Source organism: Haemaphysalis longicornis, unplaced genomic scaffold, assembly GCF_048455015.1.
Source record: "Haemaphysalis longicornis isolate Haplotype H1 unplaced genomic scaffold, Haemaphysalis longicornis Haplotype H1 scaffold_12, whole genome shotgun sequence".
In the NCBI taxonomy this organism is placed as follows: Eukaryota; Metazoa; Arthropoda; class Arachnida; order Ixodida; family Ixodidae; genus Haemaphysalis; species Haemaphysalis longicornis.
This window is the reverse complement of record NW_027526225.1, coordinates 26,485,109-26,502,493: the sequence shown is the minus strand read 5'-3', so window position 1 is coordinate 26,502,493 and position 17,385 is coordinate 26,485,109. Positions and strand designations below refer to the sequence as shown.

Sequence of the window (17,385 nt, the reverse complement as noted above, 5' to 3'; positions counted from 1 at the left end):
GTGGTAAAACGGTTTTGAACGATGCGTTCGTTGCATGACCATGCATTTCACTTATCGTCATCGCGGCAGACTATTTCGCTTATGGCTTTGCGTGTCGCCGCATTCTTGCGAAAACGTTACTGTCAATGTAGTAAACAATCAACGGCGCGTATCTGCTATCGGAGACGATCTCTACGCATTTCATCGGGTTTTGCACAGCGCGTTCATCGTCGGGCAGGAAACAGTGCATGCAAAGCTTGTGAAGGGGAGAGTTGAGACCGAAACAAACAGCGTGACGGTAGAAGGAGGCTGAGCGAGCGCAGATAGAAAGCAAAGGGGGAGAGGGGTATGAGGGGATTGGACTCAATAAAAACAAGACCAACGACTGTACAGTGCTTCGTCAAACAAGAGCGGTGAGAAGCAAAGCGAAATAAAGCAAACACATTTGAGAAGTTGTGGTGGACCTTTGTGATGTGATAGGGTGTACAAATCAAAAGACTATGGACAATCCACTAGAGGTGTGCGGCGCAACAAAGACAATAATGGTTGAATGGTATCGTGATGACGAAGAGGAAAGCGGAGGAGGAGAAAGAAGACGTTGAGAATCGGAGGGCAGCGCAGCGCACTCGCTGTTAGTGATGAAGTCGTAGGGTTCTGCGGCCTGTCGACCGGACGGCCAGAACCACGATGTACTGCGTCTGTCGACCGGACAGTCAGACACCACGTCCGCACCCTCCACAAGAGGCCGAGGAAGCATCGTGCCGCAGCTCTCTGCATCCGCTGCTTCACCTGACAACACAGATGTCAACACTACGCCTCTGCAACCACAGCGAGACTTGTTGAATCGTAAGACTGCACCCATTCCACTTTGTTTATCGGTTACGAATTGGACTGTTCCGTTGCCCGCATCATTTCTGCCACCTGAACATTTCAACTGTACTCTGTATCCGTTTGTGTTGCGCCTCCCGGCATCTTTATTGTCAGTTATAAATGTTCTTCGTCGCATAGTTACGAACCGTGCTGCAGTCTCTGATCTGTACTTCCGAGTACCTCGTCTCGAGTCTCCGAAACCTCATAACATCACAACCTTATTCTTTGTTTCGTGGCAGATGCTTAGTTTGGGGATTTCCCCGCAATTTAGAGCTTGTAGGAGCTACTGGGCTCAGTTGTCGAAATTCACAAAATTGTAAATTGCGAAAGTAAAAGTAGTAGAGTAGCGCGCGCCGCATGACACAATAACGTGATGGCACGTGAGAAGGACTGGTGCACACCACTCATGCAGAACACAGATTATAAGAAGGCTGTGGTGTGTGCCAGTCTTCTTGCTGACATATTTCACTACGAACTGGTGCTAACACCGTATAGCAGAAAAAAAGCCGCGGGTCGAAGTAATTCTTGCGAAAAGACAACAAAATGAAATCAAGGAAAACGACGCAAGTAGAATGTATCACCAAAGTTAATAAGTATCCCCAAGCTTTCGACTGAAGCGCAGCAGCGGTTACACAAGCGTCGTCCAACAGGCAGCGAAAAGCAGACGGAGGGTTTCGGTAACGTAACACAGAGCAGCAAATATTTTGAACGTGGCGCTTTCGCATCCCTTGTATTTGCTAGTCGGCCTTAGTCACGTGATAGCAGTGTCTGGCGCCGATGGCAGTAATGGGAAGAAACTGCCTCCTAGGACGACAAAGTTCGAACAAAAACCTCATACAAACGCCTGAAATAAATTGGTAAATGAACTTTGTAGTAAAAATTCCCCGCATTTCCCCGAGGGGAAGAATGTGAAAGTGCGAATGCAGGAGTTGAATTTGCGCGGTTCGGTAATGTTCGCGAAAGAGAGATCACACACACACACACACACACAACTACAAAGAAAGAAAGATGCGTTTATTCACAGACATCTATTTGTGTTGTCGTTGTACTTGATTGCTAGAGCGGATCTCAGCTTCGAAATTTCGTGTCAGTACTCCTTTAAGCGGGTGCATTAGCCCTTCTCACGCCCGATTCCTGGCCAATCCCCCACGTGGGTATGTGCCATGTCAGCGGCCAGGCAGCGCGCGCCCATCTCCCCCCGTTGCCAAGGAAGACGAGGAGATTCCTGGCCAATCCCCCACGTGGGTATGTGCCATGTCAGCGGCCAGGCAGCGCGCGCCCATGTCACCCCGTTGCCAAGGAAGACGAGGAGCGCGCGCACCCGCAGCTGTTGCTATGTGGACGGACGGCGGTCACCGGAATTCAGGGTCGCTTATAAAGTGCATTCGCACTTAAAATACACGTTAATAAAACAGAAGCGCGTAAAATGAAGTAGTTGAATTTGCTTGCCCCCAGTAGACACCAGCGCAGCAGTGGAGCGACAGAAAGCACCCAAAAATGGGTCACGCCCCAGGCGTGCCTCCTTGGAGCGCTCTGCCCTAGACCGGTCACGCCCCCTCAATTATCAGCAAATAACACTAATCGAAATTTTAAAGCTCTTGAACCGAAATGTCCTACACCAAAATGTGCGGGTCCCATAATCATCATCGCTGCCATAATCATAATCGAGATCATTGTCATCATCATCTGCTGCGCCTTTATTCGCGTGAGCAGCTGTAGCTTGAGTTGCTGGGTATTTCACACACCGCCATCTTGAAAATATAACCACCCTATCAAGGACGTCTCGGCCCTTGGTCTCGCTTGCCTATTTGTGCTGTAATAGCGGAAATAGACAAACCGCCTTACACCCTGCATGTCCCGAAAAACGAATGATTTGCGCGATATTGAATTGTCATATTAGCGCAAATAGAGGTGCTTCGTCGGCCGGATTATTACAAAGCCACAAAAATTGAACATTATAATTTTACTGGAATGAGGTGACAAAATAAAAAATGTGTATCTTACATATCTCATTCAGTAAAAGAGGCCAGAAGTTACAAATCCTGGGAAGTATCCTTGAAAATACGAATAAAAATAGTAAATCTGAGCCAACCATGTATCAACAAAATGCGTAATTTGCGGAACAAAATTACTTGTTATGGAAGTGTAAATGGAGATAATGGGTTCAACAACATATAGAAAAATCAAAAATAAAAAACAATGTTATACTAGAAGGACAGGAAGAAAACAAAAAAGTGTATTTTAAAAATATCATCTAGAAAACGAGGACAGAACTAGGAAATCTCGGGAAAAGCCTTCAAAATACGAATGGAAAATTAGTAAAAAGTAAGCAAACTGTCTAATGCGCTGCTTTTCAACAAAAATGCATAATCGGTGAAAGTAACATTAGCAATGGTTATATGCGTCGAAATAATTTGTTCGTCACTCGTCCAACAAAATCGTGCCAAACCAAGCAATAACACTTTAAAAAGTAAACAAAATACAAAAATGAAGTGCAAAACAAAATTTTGTATCTAAAATATCTCCAAAGACTTGGACTGCTATAAAAACCCCGCAAACCAACGTTGTGAACTGTAACAGCTCTGGATTTTCACACAAATGTGTAATTTGTTGAAGTAACACATTTAGTCGTTATAATTACGTAAATGGAACTATAAGTCGGAGAAACTTTTGCAAAACGAACAGCTATGAGAAAAGAAATCACCAGTCTGAAAAATGAACTGAGTAGTTAATAAATACTGTACGCTGACAAAAATTACGCTGTTGACTCGAAGGTAAAACAAGTTTATTCGAGCGAACTTGTGCTCCCCTAACAAGTCAAAGAATACAGAGGCGGCGAAGCAGCAGCCAACATAGTGACGTGCGTAGACGAGTGTCGCCGAATCGAATGCCGTGGCATCTGCCCTGCGCGAATTTATCACTAGGCGCGAGGGTTTCTAAAATAGTCGAATTGCATCCAGAACACTGTAGATAAACGAAGATTATTCCAGGCTGGTGTCGCTAGTTCGAACTATTCTCCCTATGAAAGAAGATAGCACGTGCGGCATGAAGAATGGAACATACGCTTCACCTGTACCACGGATAACACAGATAAGAGAGCCCGGCGCAGCCAGTCGGCAAAAACAAAACAATAAATAAACAAACCAATACATGGTTCGCGGCTTTACCCCCCTCTAAGAGGGCATCGACCCGATGCTAAAATTAAAGACACTCCGAACAAACGACAAATAAAAAAGTATCATCTTGCGTAGTAAAGTTTTAAGCGAACCACGTGGACGACTTCGCGCCGCGTGCATCGTCGTGATGTTCCGGAATCACCATCGGGGATCACCTCGTAGGTAAGTTGGCCAACGCCTTGTAGCATCTGGTAGGGTCCGAAATACCGTCGCACAAGCTTCTCACTGAGTCCGCGTTGTCGGATGGGAGTCCAAACCCACACATGATCCATCTGGTAGGTGCTGGGTACGCGCCCTTCATGCTCCCTTCGCCTTCTGGAAACCGACAAGCCAGCCCAAGTCGAGCAAGCCGCCGGCTTCAAGGTTTACCAGCCGACTTTAGTCTACTACCAGAATTAACCAAGAGAAAGACGACTGCAACCAACGACATGGTGCAACAAGCCACTCCTACCATCCTAGCATCGTTCGGCAACAGCCCCGGGAAACACCATCGTTCCGCGGATCTCCCGGTGAAGACCCTGAGAACTGGTTTGAGAAAGTTGAGCTCCTCCGGATCTTTAACAAGTGGGACGACGGAGAAACGTTTTGGCGTGTGTTGTTCTATTTGAAGAAACAGTTCGAACTTGGTTCGAGAACCATGTAAGCTCTCTGACTGACTGAATTCTCTTTAAGAGCGAGTTTTTTAAAACATTTGCCACCGTCGTGCGAAAGGAACGAACGGAACTTTTGCTAGAGACACGCACGCAACACCCCAGCGAAGGGGTACTGATCTTTGGTGAGGAGCGTACCCGGAAATGACAGAAGAAAAGAAACTAAGGTTTCTGATGCGAGGGGTAAAGCAAGACCTTTTTGCTTCTCTTGTCCGTAACCCTGCGAAGGCGGTGGCTGAATTCGCGTCTCAGGCGTCCGCGATGGAGAAGACGCTTGAAGTTAGAACGAGGCAGTACGACCGCCCAGCCAATGCGATCGTTTGGGAGACGATCGGTGCCGGGGCCATTAGCTCCGACACACTACGCGAGAACACACGTGAAGTGGTGAGGGAGGAGCTGGGGAAACTTTTCCCGACGACGCCGGAACCCCAAGTTGCTTGCCTAACTGACGTGATCCGGAAAGAAGTTCAAAACGCTTTGGGAACTTCTATGCCATCCGAAGGACCCCGCGAGCCACAAGCTATGACGTACTCCGCGGCTGTTCGTCGACCTCGCCCTGCTCCAATAAGTCGTCAAGAGGCCCCGCCATACCGCCACCCACTGTGGCCCGCCCGACCCCCTGTAGTCCGAAACCAGACGCCGAGGAAGACTGACGTATGGCGAACACCGGATAATCGTCCTCTGTGCTGCCACTGAGGAGAGGTCGACAACATATATCGTCGCTGCCTATTTAAGAGACTCGGACTTCGTGGATTCTCCGGCGACGCACCACGCCCCCGACCCGGCCAGCGCCCTTCTGATATCGAAGAATACCTGTCCAACACCAGCCGTGGCCGATCCCGTTTGAACCGTTCGCCGTCGCCCTATACCGAGCACCTCCGCCAGATGTCACGCAGCCAAAAATGACGCAGTTGACTCGAAGGTAAAACAAGTTTATTGGAGGGAACTTGTGCTCCTCTAACAACTCAAAGAATACAGAGGCGGCGAAGAAGTAGTCAACAAAATGACGTGCGTAGGTGAATGTCAGCGAATCAAATGCCGTGTCATCTGCTCTCCGGGAATTTAGCACTCGGGGCGACGGTTTCTCGAATAATTCTCGGCTGGTGACGCTAGTTCGAAGCATTCTCCCTGTGAAAGGAGATAACACGTGTGACATAAAGAATGGAACATGCGCTTCACTTGTACCACGGATAACACATACAACAGAGCCCGGCCCAGCCGGTATCTGAATCCGGTATCTGGTATCTGTAGAAGACCCAGCCCGGTGTGTTCTCTTCCCTTGGTGCAGTGTTTTGTGCGCAGTTGCAGTCATGAACCATTTTCAACTATCCAGGCTTTCCACTTTGCGTCGGTCGGCAAATACAAAACATAAATAAACAAACCCAATATGTGGTTCGTATCTTAAACATCTTATCCACAAAACTAGGAACGAACTAGAAAATTCTGGAAATACGAATAAAGGAGTCGATAGTGAGCAAACCATCTAACACCACGTATTTCAACGAAAATGAGTAATTGCGGGAAACAATATATTTTGTTGGTAAATATGCGTCAATGAAGGTAATCGGTCGAACGAAATTTTGAAGAACTGAGAACTCCATAAAAGAACATAAAAACTATATCAATGGACTGACAAAATCAAAAATATGAATTCTAAATGTCTGCTCCAACACACAAGCCTGCACTAAACAAATCCAAGAAATGGTCTTGGAAAATACAAATAAAAAAAATTGGTTGATCCCTCTTCTGTTGGAACCGGTAAAAGACGAACGTGAAATGTGCCGTCACATGAAGAGTTCAATGTTTATTGTGCATCGATATGAACTTGCACATCGCTATTTATATTTCGTCGGTATGGCACCGTTGTACACATCAACGTTAGACGCTGGATTGAACGTGCCGGAATATTGCGTAAATCCGACTGAAACCACAGGCGCTCGCAAACTGTCCGTGCGAACGAAACCAAACGGGTTGTCAGCGAATCATTTTCTGAACACACGGTCCCCTGCAGCAAAAGGAGCAGCGGACCGTGCCATGACCGCAACATTCGAAAGTCGGTATCGTTGCCTTACAGGCTCCGCCGCAGCTTTCGCTGCGCGTCATCTGTGCCCGTAGGCGCTGTTATCGAGCCGTCTACTGTTGGCGCTCAATAGCGTCATGATGCACTACTTCGCTTGGCCTCACTAGACGGCAGCAAAATCTCAAAGGAAGGATATAAGGCGCGTTCGTCGTCCTACTTAGGCGTATGTTCATAGCGCAGTTGGGAGCGCGTTTTGTACGTGCCCTTGCGGTGAAAGAGTTCGCAGCTCGAAACCCGGCGCAGCCACGTCAATCGAAGTTTTTCTGGCGATGTCATTTCCGTGACAAATATGACATCAGTGAGATCTTGGTGGACCCCGGCATAAAAGACTTTCGTGTTACAATCGCCAAAATAGGCAAGCCGTCCGCTGCCATGCATTAAACAACACTTGCGAATATTTGGAAGTGACACACTTATTCAGTATAATACGTTATACTGCAATTCAATAATCAGTATAGATAATCGGTAGAACGGAATTTTGAAAAACCAAGAACTACAAAAATTCGAAAAATATAAAATATACACAAATGTCCTGGCAAAGTCAAGAGTATAAATGTGTTGTGGTGTGATGCACTGCAGATGTGTTGTGGTGGGATGTGGTTCAGTGGTGTGATGCACTGCAGATGCTAATTGCCGTCTTACTCTCTCTCTTTCTCTAATTTGTTTTGTAAATTGAACCTTTTACACAGATAGGTGTCTGACTGCCGTTAGTAGTTTATATTGATATGTGTTGAGTTACGTTGTTTGAATTGCATCCCCCCATATGTAATGCCCTTTCGGGCCTTTAGGGTATTCAAAATAAATAAAATAAATAAAAATAAATCTTGAACATCTCCAAAAATCGTGCACTGCACTAACCAAGTCTGCAAACGAACGGTTGAAATACAAATAAAAAATAGCAAAACTGAGCTAACCATGCGGCTGCCTGGACCGAGCCGGCTGATTCGCCCCACCATCCCATGAACAATAAAGTTTTTTATCTATCTATCTATCTATAAACAAAATTGACGACTGATAAAAGTAACATAGTAATAGTTACAATAGCATTTTTTCGCGAAACTTAGACACGCGCAATTTTGAAGAAAAATTACAAAAATCAACGGACGAATTAAACATCTGTATCCTAAAAATTTCATCTAAAAAACTAGGACAGAGAAAATAATCCCAAGAAGAAACACTAGAACTTAGAAACAGAAGCGGTAATGAGAAATCCGTGTAACGCCAAGACAGGTGCATAGGTTCTTGTATCTTCTGAAGGGATCTTCGAGCGTTGAAACCGTGGCAGAGGCACGTTGTTTGCCTTTTGAAGTTATTATACAACAGGAGACCATTCGAGTGCACTTGAGGCATCGTCTGCAACAAGAAATCATTTACTAAATCGTGTACCCTCCAAGTGCAGCCGCTCCGGATTCGCCCAGACCATTTAGAGCATACCACGGTCGGTTCCAACGCAGCCCTTACCAATATTTCCGCCGCATTTCCCTCCGTGGAACATCACTCCCCTACAAATTGAATGTGGTATCCGAGGAATTGGCCCCAAGAAAACTATGCCTCAGTCAAAAATCCTCCACATAGTTTTAGACTATGTGTATAGAGCGCATTCAGCAAGAACATTCATATTCACCGATGGTTCATCAACCACGCAAAGCTCTTCTTCAGGTCTCTACATACCACAAACTGGTGAAATGCTTTCATTTCTTCTAGAGCGACAAACATCATCGACAGCGGCTGAGCTCTATGATCTGAAGGAGGCAATCGTTTACATCCTGCGCCATGAGCCGCACCAATGGAGTATCTTCATGGACTCCAAGGCAGCTCTGCAAATTCTATGTAGAAGTAGATTTTCCCCCCAACAAATCGCAGCCTGTGATATACCATACCTTCACCATCTTGCCTGGTCTGCTGGACACAACATTAAAATGCAGTGGATACCTGCACACAGCGACATCAAAGGTAACCAAAAAGCCGACGAAGCGGCCCGTAAAGGCCTTCTTTACCGAAAATACCGCAAGGTGTTTTTCACGCAAACAGAAGCTTCTGCCATGGCTCACCACTTTGCGCTTACTGAAAGAATCCGTATACGGAGCAACTTACAAAATAATCGCTGCTTTTTGCACACTATTGACCAAGAATTAAAGTCGAGACTACCGAACACAGCTTCCTCGTAACCTGGAAACGTTGTACCATAGTGTGCGGCTGAACTGGGCCTACACAAACAGCTACTATTTCGCTTTGGAGCGACGCCAAATCCGCACTGCGACAATTGTGCTTGTGTCGGGACAATTGAACACATTTTATTAGATTGTGCAGCCTACATGGAACCGAGATCCCACTTCCTTGAAAGCATGGAACGTCTAAAACAGGGACCAATTACTCTCAGAATTATTTTAGCAACATGGATTCGTCCTTCAAAGCAGCGCCAAGCTCTACGGAGTTTGTTCTCTTATTCTGATGAAATTGGCCAAATTTAGAAATTGTAGATTGTGTAGCCCAATCTCAGTACAAAAATATGCATGTAAGTCCGCTACCGCGCCAAGTCCACGACGGTTTTTTTTTTCTTCTTTTTTTCTGCCCACCTCTTCCTTGGGCTTTTTCTTGCCCCATCCCCTACCCACATCAGCGAAGCCTGTAGGCGACTGTAAATGCCGGCAAACCTCTGTGCTTTTCTAATAAAGAGCCTTCTCTCTCTTCTCTCTCCGTGTAATGTCCTGGATTTAAAAAGAATGTGCTCTACGCTTCAGTAGCACAATTTTTCGTTGGAAAAGAGTAAATGGCGACAATTGGTCGGACGTAATTTTGAATCCCTACGAAAGTGCTAGAACTATAACAAATAAATTTTTACAAAGATATACGGACGAAATCAGAAGTATTTCTCTTAAACATGCCGTCCAGAAAAGGAGGACAGGACTGAAAAATCCCCACAAAAAAAACTTCAGAAAATACGAATTAAAACTTGTGCAAATCAGCAACCGGGTTACTAACGCAATCAATTTTAACAAAAAATATATAATTGAGGGAAGGAACACATGTTGTCGTTAAAAATCGTAAATTGAGATTGTTTGTAGAAAAGAACTTAGAAATTCCAAAAACTAAAAAAAAAAAACAAGAAATAAACAATCCACGAGACCTGAACTCGCGAATACAAAGTAAGCCTCCTAAACATCTCCCCAAAAATGAGGACTGTGCTAAAAAATTCCGGGAACGTGTTTTATACCAGAATAAAAGCAAAATAAAACCCCCAAACCGTGTATTGGTCTACATTTTCAAAAAAAAAACACAATGTTGGTGGTAGCAACACATTTAATAGGGATAATAGCGTAAATGAACTACATTGATTTAACGGAACACCTAAGAAACTAAATAATGCTGCAGCGAACACTACCCTCTGATTTGTTTACTTACGTGTTTTGTTTTTACCGTCCGGCCCCGCCCGGCTGGGTTATCTGTTCTGCGTGTACATTTCCTTTCTTTAGTATGTCGCATGGCCTATCTTATTTGGAAGGTAGAGTGTTTCACGCCGCCGTAACTGGACTAGAATAATCTTTTTTTTACCTTGTCTGTTCTCGCTGTAATTAAATGGTTCCAGAAACAACCCCGCGGACAGCTCGCAGGGCTGACGCCGTGACATTCGATTCTCCGACGCCGTTTTGCGAACGTCTCTTCGTTGATTGCTACTTTTAGCAGAGCGAAAGTTCGCTCCAATAAACTTTGTTCCTTGAAGAAACCAGCGTCGTCTTTGGCTACGTGCCATCTGGTAAAGGTGCTGGATACATGCACCCTAAGCCCTCTCCAAGTCGCCAAGCAAGCCCAAATCGTGCCGCATCTGGTGACAGCAAGTCCTCCCACCTACTGCCCGAGGAAGTTAAGAAGGAAGATGTCGCGACCTGTACCATGGTCAACACAGCCAAACCCCTGTCCTTCTGCAGAACCTCGGGGGCCTTATCTCTCCAAGCATCCCCTGGTGAAACAGCAGGAGTGGCTAGAGCAGGTGGAGCGCGTCCGGTGTTTTAACCATTGGGACTATGAAGGAACCCTTCGGCATGTATTTTTACCTCCAAGCACCGGCTCCAATTTGGTTCGAGAACAATGAGAGCAACTTTACAACCTGGGCTCTGTTCAAGAGCGAATTCCTGAAACCTCACGACCATCATTCGAAAGGAGCGGGCAGACCTTCGTTAGCACTGCGCACCAATACCCGGACAAGGATGTTATATTTGCGTGAAGAAATGATGATGTTGTTTCGACGAGTCGAAGCAAAAATGAGGGAATAGAAGAAGCTGCCTTTTTTTATAGGTGGCGTCAAAGCAGAGCTATTTACCGGGCTAACCCACCACTCCCTGGAAATCCTTGTCGCATTTGTGTGCAAGGCTACCCCGATTGACAAGACCCTCAACCTGCGCTTGAGCCGATACGACCGGCAAGTGAACGCGCTTACGGCAAATGCCTTTGACATCACCGGAGTGAAGACAAACTCCCTACAGGAAATAATTAGTATCGTCGTCCGTGAATAACTGCGTAAGCTCTTCCCAACGACACCGCAGCCCGAAGTGCCTTCCCTCGCCGACGTTATTCGGGAAGGACTGCAACAAGCGTTGGAAGCTCCTACGCCACCGCGAGCACCCCATAAGCCGCAAGCTATGGCCTACACCGAAGTTCGTCAACCCCGCCGCCTACTCGTCGTCAGAACACCCCACATGCAACCGTCCGCTTTCGCCCACCCGATCTCTGCCGTGCATCTTCAACATTCCCGGTATGTGGCAAACCCCTGATCATCGTCCGCTGTGGCCCCATGCTGAAAAGCCCTCCACACCTACCGACGCTGCCCGTATAATCGACTAGGACTGCGAGATGTCTCCGTCGATGCTTCTCGTCCGTTGGCCGGACAGCGTCCCAGAGAGATCGACGATTACCTGAACCGCGGCAGCCGAGGCCGATCGCGTTTCAACCATACGCCTTTGCCCATTCCATACGACTCACCTTGCCACGCCGTCCCCAGGTCCCCAGATTTGGGGACTTTGCATGCATAAGGTCCCCAAGCCCAGAAAGAGGAACCTAGACGAAGAACTTTCAGGGGGTGAAATTGCTCTCCTGAGAAAAAAGAGAAAACCTGTAACGATGTAGCGCTACACTCAAAACCACAATTCAAGGGGCGCTCACACCCCGACGCCCACATTTAACTCTGACCGGACCCCGGAACCCGACAGTAGCTACACGGCACGGCGCATACCCGACAGCAGCAAGCCTGCGAATAACCAGACGATGACTACTACGATGCGTGAAGACCGACCTTAGCCCTAGCTGTAATACGTCGCCGAGACGCACCCTGCAACTCAATTACAATGAATTCCGACGTCCCGCTATCCCTCGACAGCTTTGATGTAGTTGCATTAGTAAACACGGGAGCCGATTACTCTGTCGGGAACGGATCACTGGGGACCAAGCTGAAGAGTTACGACCAGCTGGGATGGTCTGCATATCCGCATAGCAAGAGGTCATGTCATCACGCTAAGTGAAACGTGCACATCCCCCATCACCATAAATGGCGCTGCCTACCCCGCCGCTTTCGTCATACTCCCAAAAAGGGATTCTCCGAATGGACATTTTGACCGACAACGGTGCTGTTATAGATTTGCAGGAGAAGTAGACCATTTTCTCCATCAATTGTGCCGTGGCGCCCAAACGAAGCCTCGAACAATGAACCACTAAAAGGATTACCGACGGCCACGTCACCCTGCCTCCTCATACTAGCCTGATGATCGCCATCTACTTTCTAGATGCGCTCCTAACACCGACGATGTCTTAGGGAGCGACCAAAGCTTCATTCTGGAAGGTAGTGTCTTTGTGGAAGGAGATATTGTGCGCTTGAAGCTATAAAAATCCGATGTTATGGTCATTAATTTCACTGCAAAGTATAAGCACTACTAGGGACCATAGAGACAAAATACAAGTTTGTTCTATTCGAAAGGTTTCGTATTTTATAGTGCTGCCAGCGCTTGTCCGGAAGCAAACAATGCCGTATCCGCTGAAACGATAATCAATTTAAAGTGAAATTTTAATTCCCCCCCCAGTCATATGTTTTCGCGATGTCTGAAATGACAGCATAATAATCGCTCTACTGCCGATTACGTACCCTGGTTTACAGTTAGTCAACCGACATTAGGCAACCCGTTAGACAACCCATTTTCCGCCTTTGTTTCTGACCGCAGTTCTACGATTCCGATCAGGCTTTCTCGTTCCTCTTTTTTTCTGTTTGTCTGTTTAATCTACATACTAAATCCTTTCTTCGACTGTATTGTTTTTCGATATGTGGTTCTTCTTAATGAAAAAAATTTTCTTGGCCCATCCCCCTTAGTGGGTATGCGTCAATTTATGGGCCACCCCCACCACCAACACAGCGCATGCCTGTGGAACCAAAACCCACGCGTCCAGCGTCCTCGCCGACCTCCGCTCTACACGTGGCGGCCCGTTCCACTTGATGATCATGCAAGGGGTGGCCGGATGTAAAACCGATGGCTCGTGCGTCACAGCAACACCGGCGCGCACCTGTGGAACCAGCTTAGCTCTGGGGCGATTGGTGACGCTGCGCCGGAGCTGCTTGATAAATATACATGTGTCACATAACGCATATACCTTGTCTGTGTCACTGAAGCAGCTGTAAGCATGACAATCAAGCTAATCCTAGACAACCATGAAAGCTAAGAGTAACCAGCTGAACCTTAACTCACGCTACGTATATCCTGGCATAGCCGAGCTGAGGCACTCATAATGTTTTCCTAATTATATAGCTTATTTGAGCAAAGTTCACGTTAAAAGTGGTGTCAGTATGATTCTAACTAGGCAATCTCTCGAATGAAACAAACGTGTGTTTTATCTGCATGAACCCTTTAAAACAAGGACGCTGCGAGTACGTTTCTTGAATAAATAGACGATGCAACTGATGTGGTCGCGGTAGCTGTCTTTGAACGTCAGCCCGACAATGCCTCCAACTCTCAGTGCTTACGCACGAAAACCAGGAAACGTGAGGGCTTTCTTACGCCGCTACAACCGCTGTTTTTCTTCGACATCAAAGGTGCAAAACAGCACATAGAGAAGCGCCAAATATAACTGAAGATGGAGCCTGACCTTCAAGGCAATCACCGTAACGGGTGTCTTCACACGAGTGCGAAGCTATCCAAACCCAAGTTGAAGACTGCTTGAGGTCGACATCAATACAACCCTCAAAATACCCCTCTGCGGCCCCAGGTATGCTCGTGAAAAAAAAAATCGTATTATTACTATAATCACTAACGCTAAATTTGTGCTCAGCGCGAACTGCAGTCTTCTCAGTCACGGCGCATAGCGGCTGTGTAACAGGAAGTGATCGGATGATCAGCGAACACATGGCGACGCGCGCTACCCTGCATTTATCTCGCACCGCGTCGGTGCTGCGAGCATGTTGTTGTAAATAGTGTTTGCACGTGTCGCGCAAATGTCACATGGTTCGGATGCGCGATGCAACGAGGAAGATAAATAGTGCCTGTCACCACAAATTCGTTCCACGACCATTGCCATTACTGACATTTTTTTCAATAAAAATGTCTCCGTCGCGCCACACGTGCTTAAATACTACCGTATGGAACGGACTTCCGAGGTAAACTGTCCTTCTGGGAGGAGGTCTCTTTGCGAGGACTTCGTGTTATGGTCTTTATGCCATTAGGTATAAAATTTCAAGAAAGATGAACAGACCTTTGTTGACTGCTTTAACACAGGTGAAAACGTTGTTCAGAACAAATTGAAAATCACAAAGTATTTTAGCGTGTGTTTCCAATCTGTTTTTAATTGTGGCCTCCTTATTACATATCGAGTCGAAACATGGTCGATATCAGCCAAAATAATTAAAATTCGAAGGAATTTATAATCCTTATAAAGTTAGATATTAAATGCTCGCGTGGTGCGGATAACATTCTTAATGCTCTTCTACGCCGCTATGCTTTATCATTAGCTCCCTTTATGTTTTTTTCAACTGGCATTGTCCCTTCAGACAGCCGTATCGCTCCTGGTGTACCGGTGTTGAAAAAAGGGATAACGCATTGCTTCAAAAATACTGGCTCATATCCATTATAAGCTCTTCTTGTAGGCTCATGGAGCACATATTTCCTAAAAGCATAGTTGATTTTGTAGATAATCGTAATAGTCTTTCTCCCTTGCAGCATGGCTCCGCAGGAGCCTGTCCAGCACTACTCAACTAATTTCCCGTATTCATTACTTTTTTTTCTGAAATTGATGAATTAGGGCAAATTCACCTAATAATACTTGAATTCCGTAAGGAGTTCGACAGTATCTCTCACTTAGGAGTGACATTTAGACTGAAGAAGGTCTGTTTCCTTTTCTCCTTGCAGAATGGGTAATATCATACGTTGAAATGGGCGAACAGTTTGTAGACCTGAATTTTTATCTTACAACCTCCCGTTATTTCCCGCGTCCCCCATGGAAGAACATTCAGGCCGCTGCTGATCTCTAATTTATATGAACGATATAAGAACTTGTGTGAACCATGACGTTTATGTACGTCTATTTGCAGATGACTGCTTGCTGTTGGAAAGTATTAGAAATAGTAACTATGAGGTCTCTTTAAACGAAAGTCTCAATAGTGTACTTATATGGTGCATTCATTGCGGCATAATGCTTCACCCCGATAAAACGGTGTTCATGCGTTTAATAAAAATGATCGTCTTGAACATCAGTACACCATTAACGACACCCCATTTATTTTATCAAATGGCTTAAGGTACCTCGATGTGAAAATTACTGCCACCTCTCGTGGTACGGTGATGTTGATAATATTTGTGAATCGTCTAAAAGGCAACTATGGCTTTTTTATGAGCATTTGTTTTGCCACAGGGCGTATAGTATAGGGGGTATGAGTTAAAAGGTGATTAGACGAACATGAAAATGATTTATTCGCGGATGAAGTCATGGCGCCCATGTATCCCTGCGGCGTATGCAACTAGGACTTTTTAAGCAAAAAAATGAAGGAAGCCCACACTAAGCCGTAAGACTTGAAGGTAGCGAAGCCGTACGCAGCCTTCACGACCTTCACGATGGTTTAAGTCTACGACTGCAGCCGTCTAGCTTCTTCTTCACTGCCGAAACGGCCTTTACTCCATCATTGTTGCTATAAATGTGAGCTCCCTTCATTATTTTTGGAAGTGATAATCATTGCACATCGCCTTGGAAGGGACATCGCTTATGACACGTATTTCTCGCTACTAGCAAGTGTTGCAACGATTACAGCGAGCGCGCGAGTTCGTTTTTTTTTTTTGCCAATCCTGGGCAATCTTCGTAGGGGGGTATGCTTGACTTGCAAACGTGCACCGGGGACGTTGGGCGGTCGCCTAGAGGGGCGCACACACCAGCGCTGGACAGTTTCTTGTTTTTTTTTACTTGCTGGTGGTCGCTGCGAACTTGGCCAACCTCCCTAAGTGGGTATGCATGGCTTGACAAATATGTGCCGGGGATTCTGGGCGGTCGTCGCCAAGCACGGACAAACGACCACTCGGCATTTTAAATGCAGAGCATCTCATCACTCGCCTTGTCGCTCCTGCGTCGTCGTCGGCGTTGTCCGCCCCTCCCCCATTCTCCTCGCCGCGCCAGCTGCGCTCTCCGCCGCTCACCCCCTCTCCTCTCCGATAGCGAACACTCTCTCGCGAGGGGCATTGGATTGGATTTGATTCGATTGGCTTGGATTGGATTGGCTTGGCTTGGCTTGGATTGGATTGGATTAAAGTGGATTGTGTTGGATTGTGTTGCGTCATAGCCGCGGCAGACGCGTTGGGGCCGGCGCATGTGCAGTACTCTCTCTCCCGCGGTTTCCTCTCCTTCGGGCGCGCTGCGCATATAACCGGTGTGCCGTTCTCCGGCGAAGCAACATCCACGCTTTTACTCAAACACCTAGAGTCCACGCCGCTTTACAAGTACGCCAACGTCGTCATCGACTGAGACCGGCTTACGCAGTCCCCTCAACGTTATGCGCGCTATAAAACGCGGTCCCTTCGCCGCTCCGCCTATGCGTCGCATCTACACAGGGGTTCCCGCGAGGGGAGGTGGGAATGCACTTTATAAGCGACCCCAAACCATCCACCGCCGCCGGCGGCGGCGGCGGCGGCGTCCGCAGTGCTCCTCTATATTTAAGAAAGAAACAGCATCCGGCGCCAGGTTTCGATCCGAGGACTTTGCGGCCGCAGCGCGACGCGCTACCGACTAAGCCACGGACGCCACGCTGATATCAGTGTGAGTAACGCGTCTTATATCTTTAACGCATTCAAACTACGTCGTCAGCGGCGTGCGTTGGCGACTCAGCGGCGTTATAGCGGCTTGATAACTGCGTGGTGTACACGTGATACTACAAACCCGATGGAAGAGATGGAAGAGAAGGCGGCGAGGCGGTGGGCTGCGGGGGCCGAGCGCAAGCGCCGCAAGCGGGCCGACAACCGTGCATTCGCACTTTCACATTCTCCCCCTTGGGGAAATGCGGGGGAATTTTTCTTGGTTTGTTAACTGCCGAGTGGTCGCCGCGAGGCCCGCGCTCACGTGCGCGCGCTCTGCAATTTCTTGGTATTTTAGATGCGGACACGAAAAATAACGTTTGCTA

At 46.9% G+C, this 17,385-nt stretch overlaps 1 long non-coding RNA gene across 1 annotated transcript in view; it reads right to left on the bottom strand.

The window, feature by feature from the left end:
* Positions 1-17,385, bottom strand: part of LOC144161899 (uncharacterized) — a 64,255-nt gene that overhangs the window by 45,932 nt on the left and 938 nt on the right. The gene's annotated exons all lie outside the window — the stretch shown is intronic.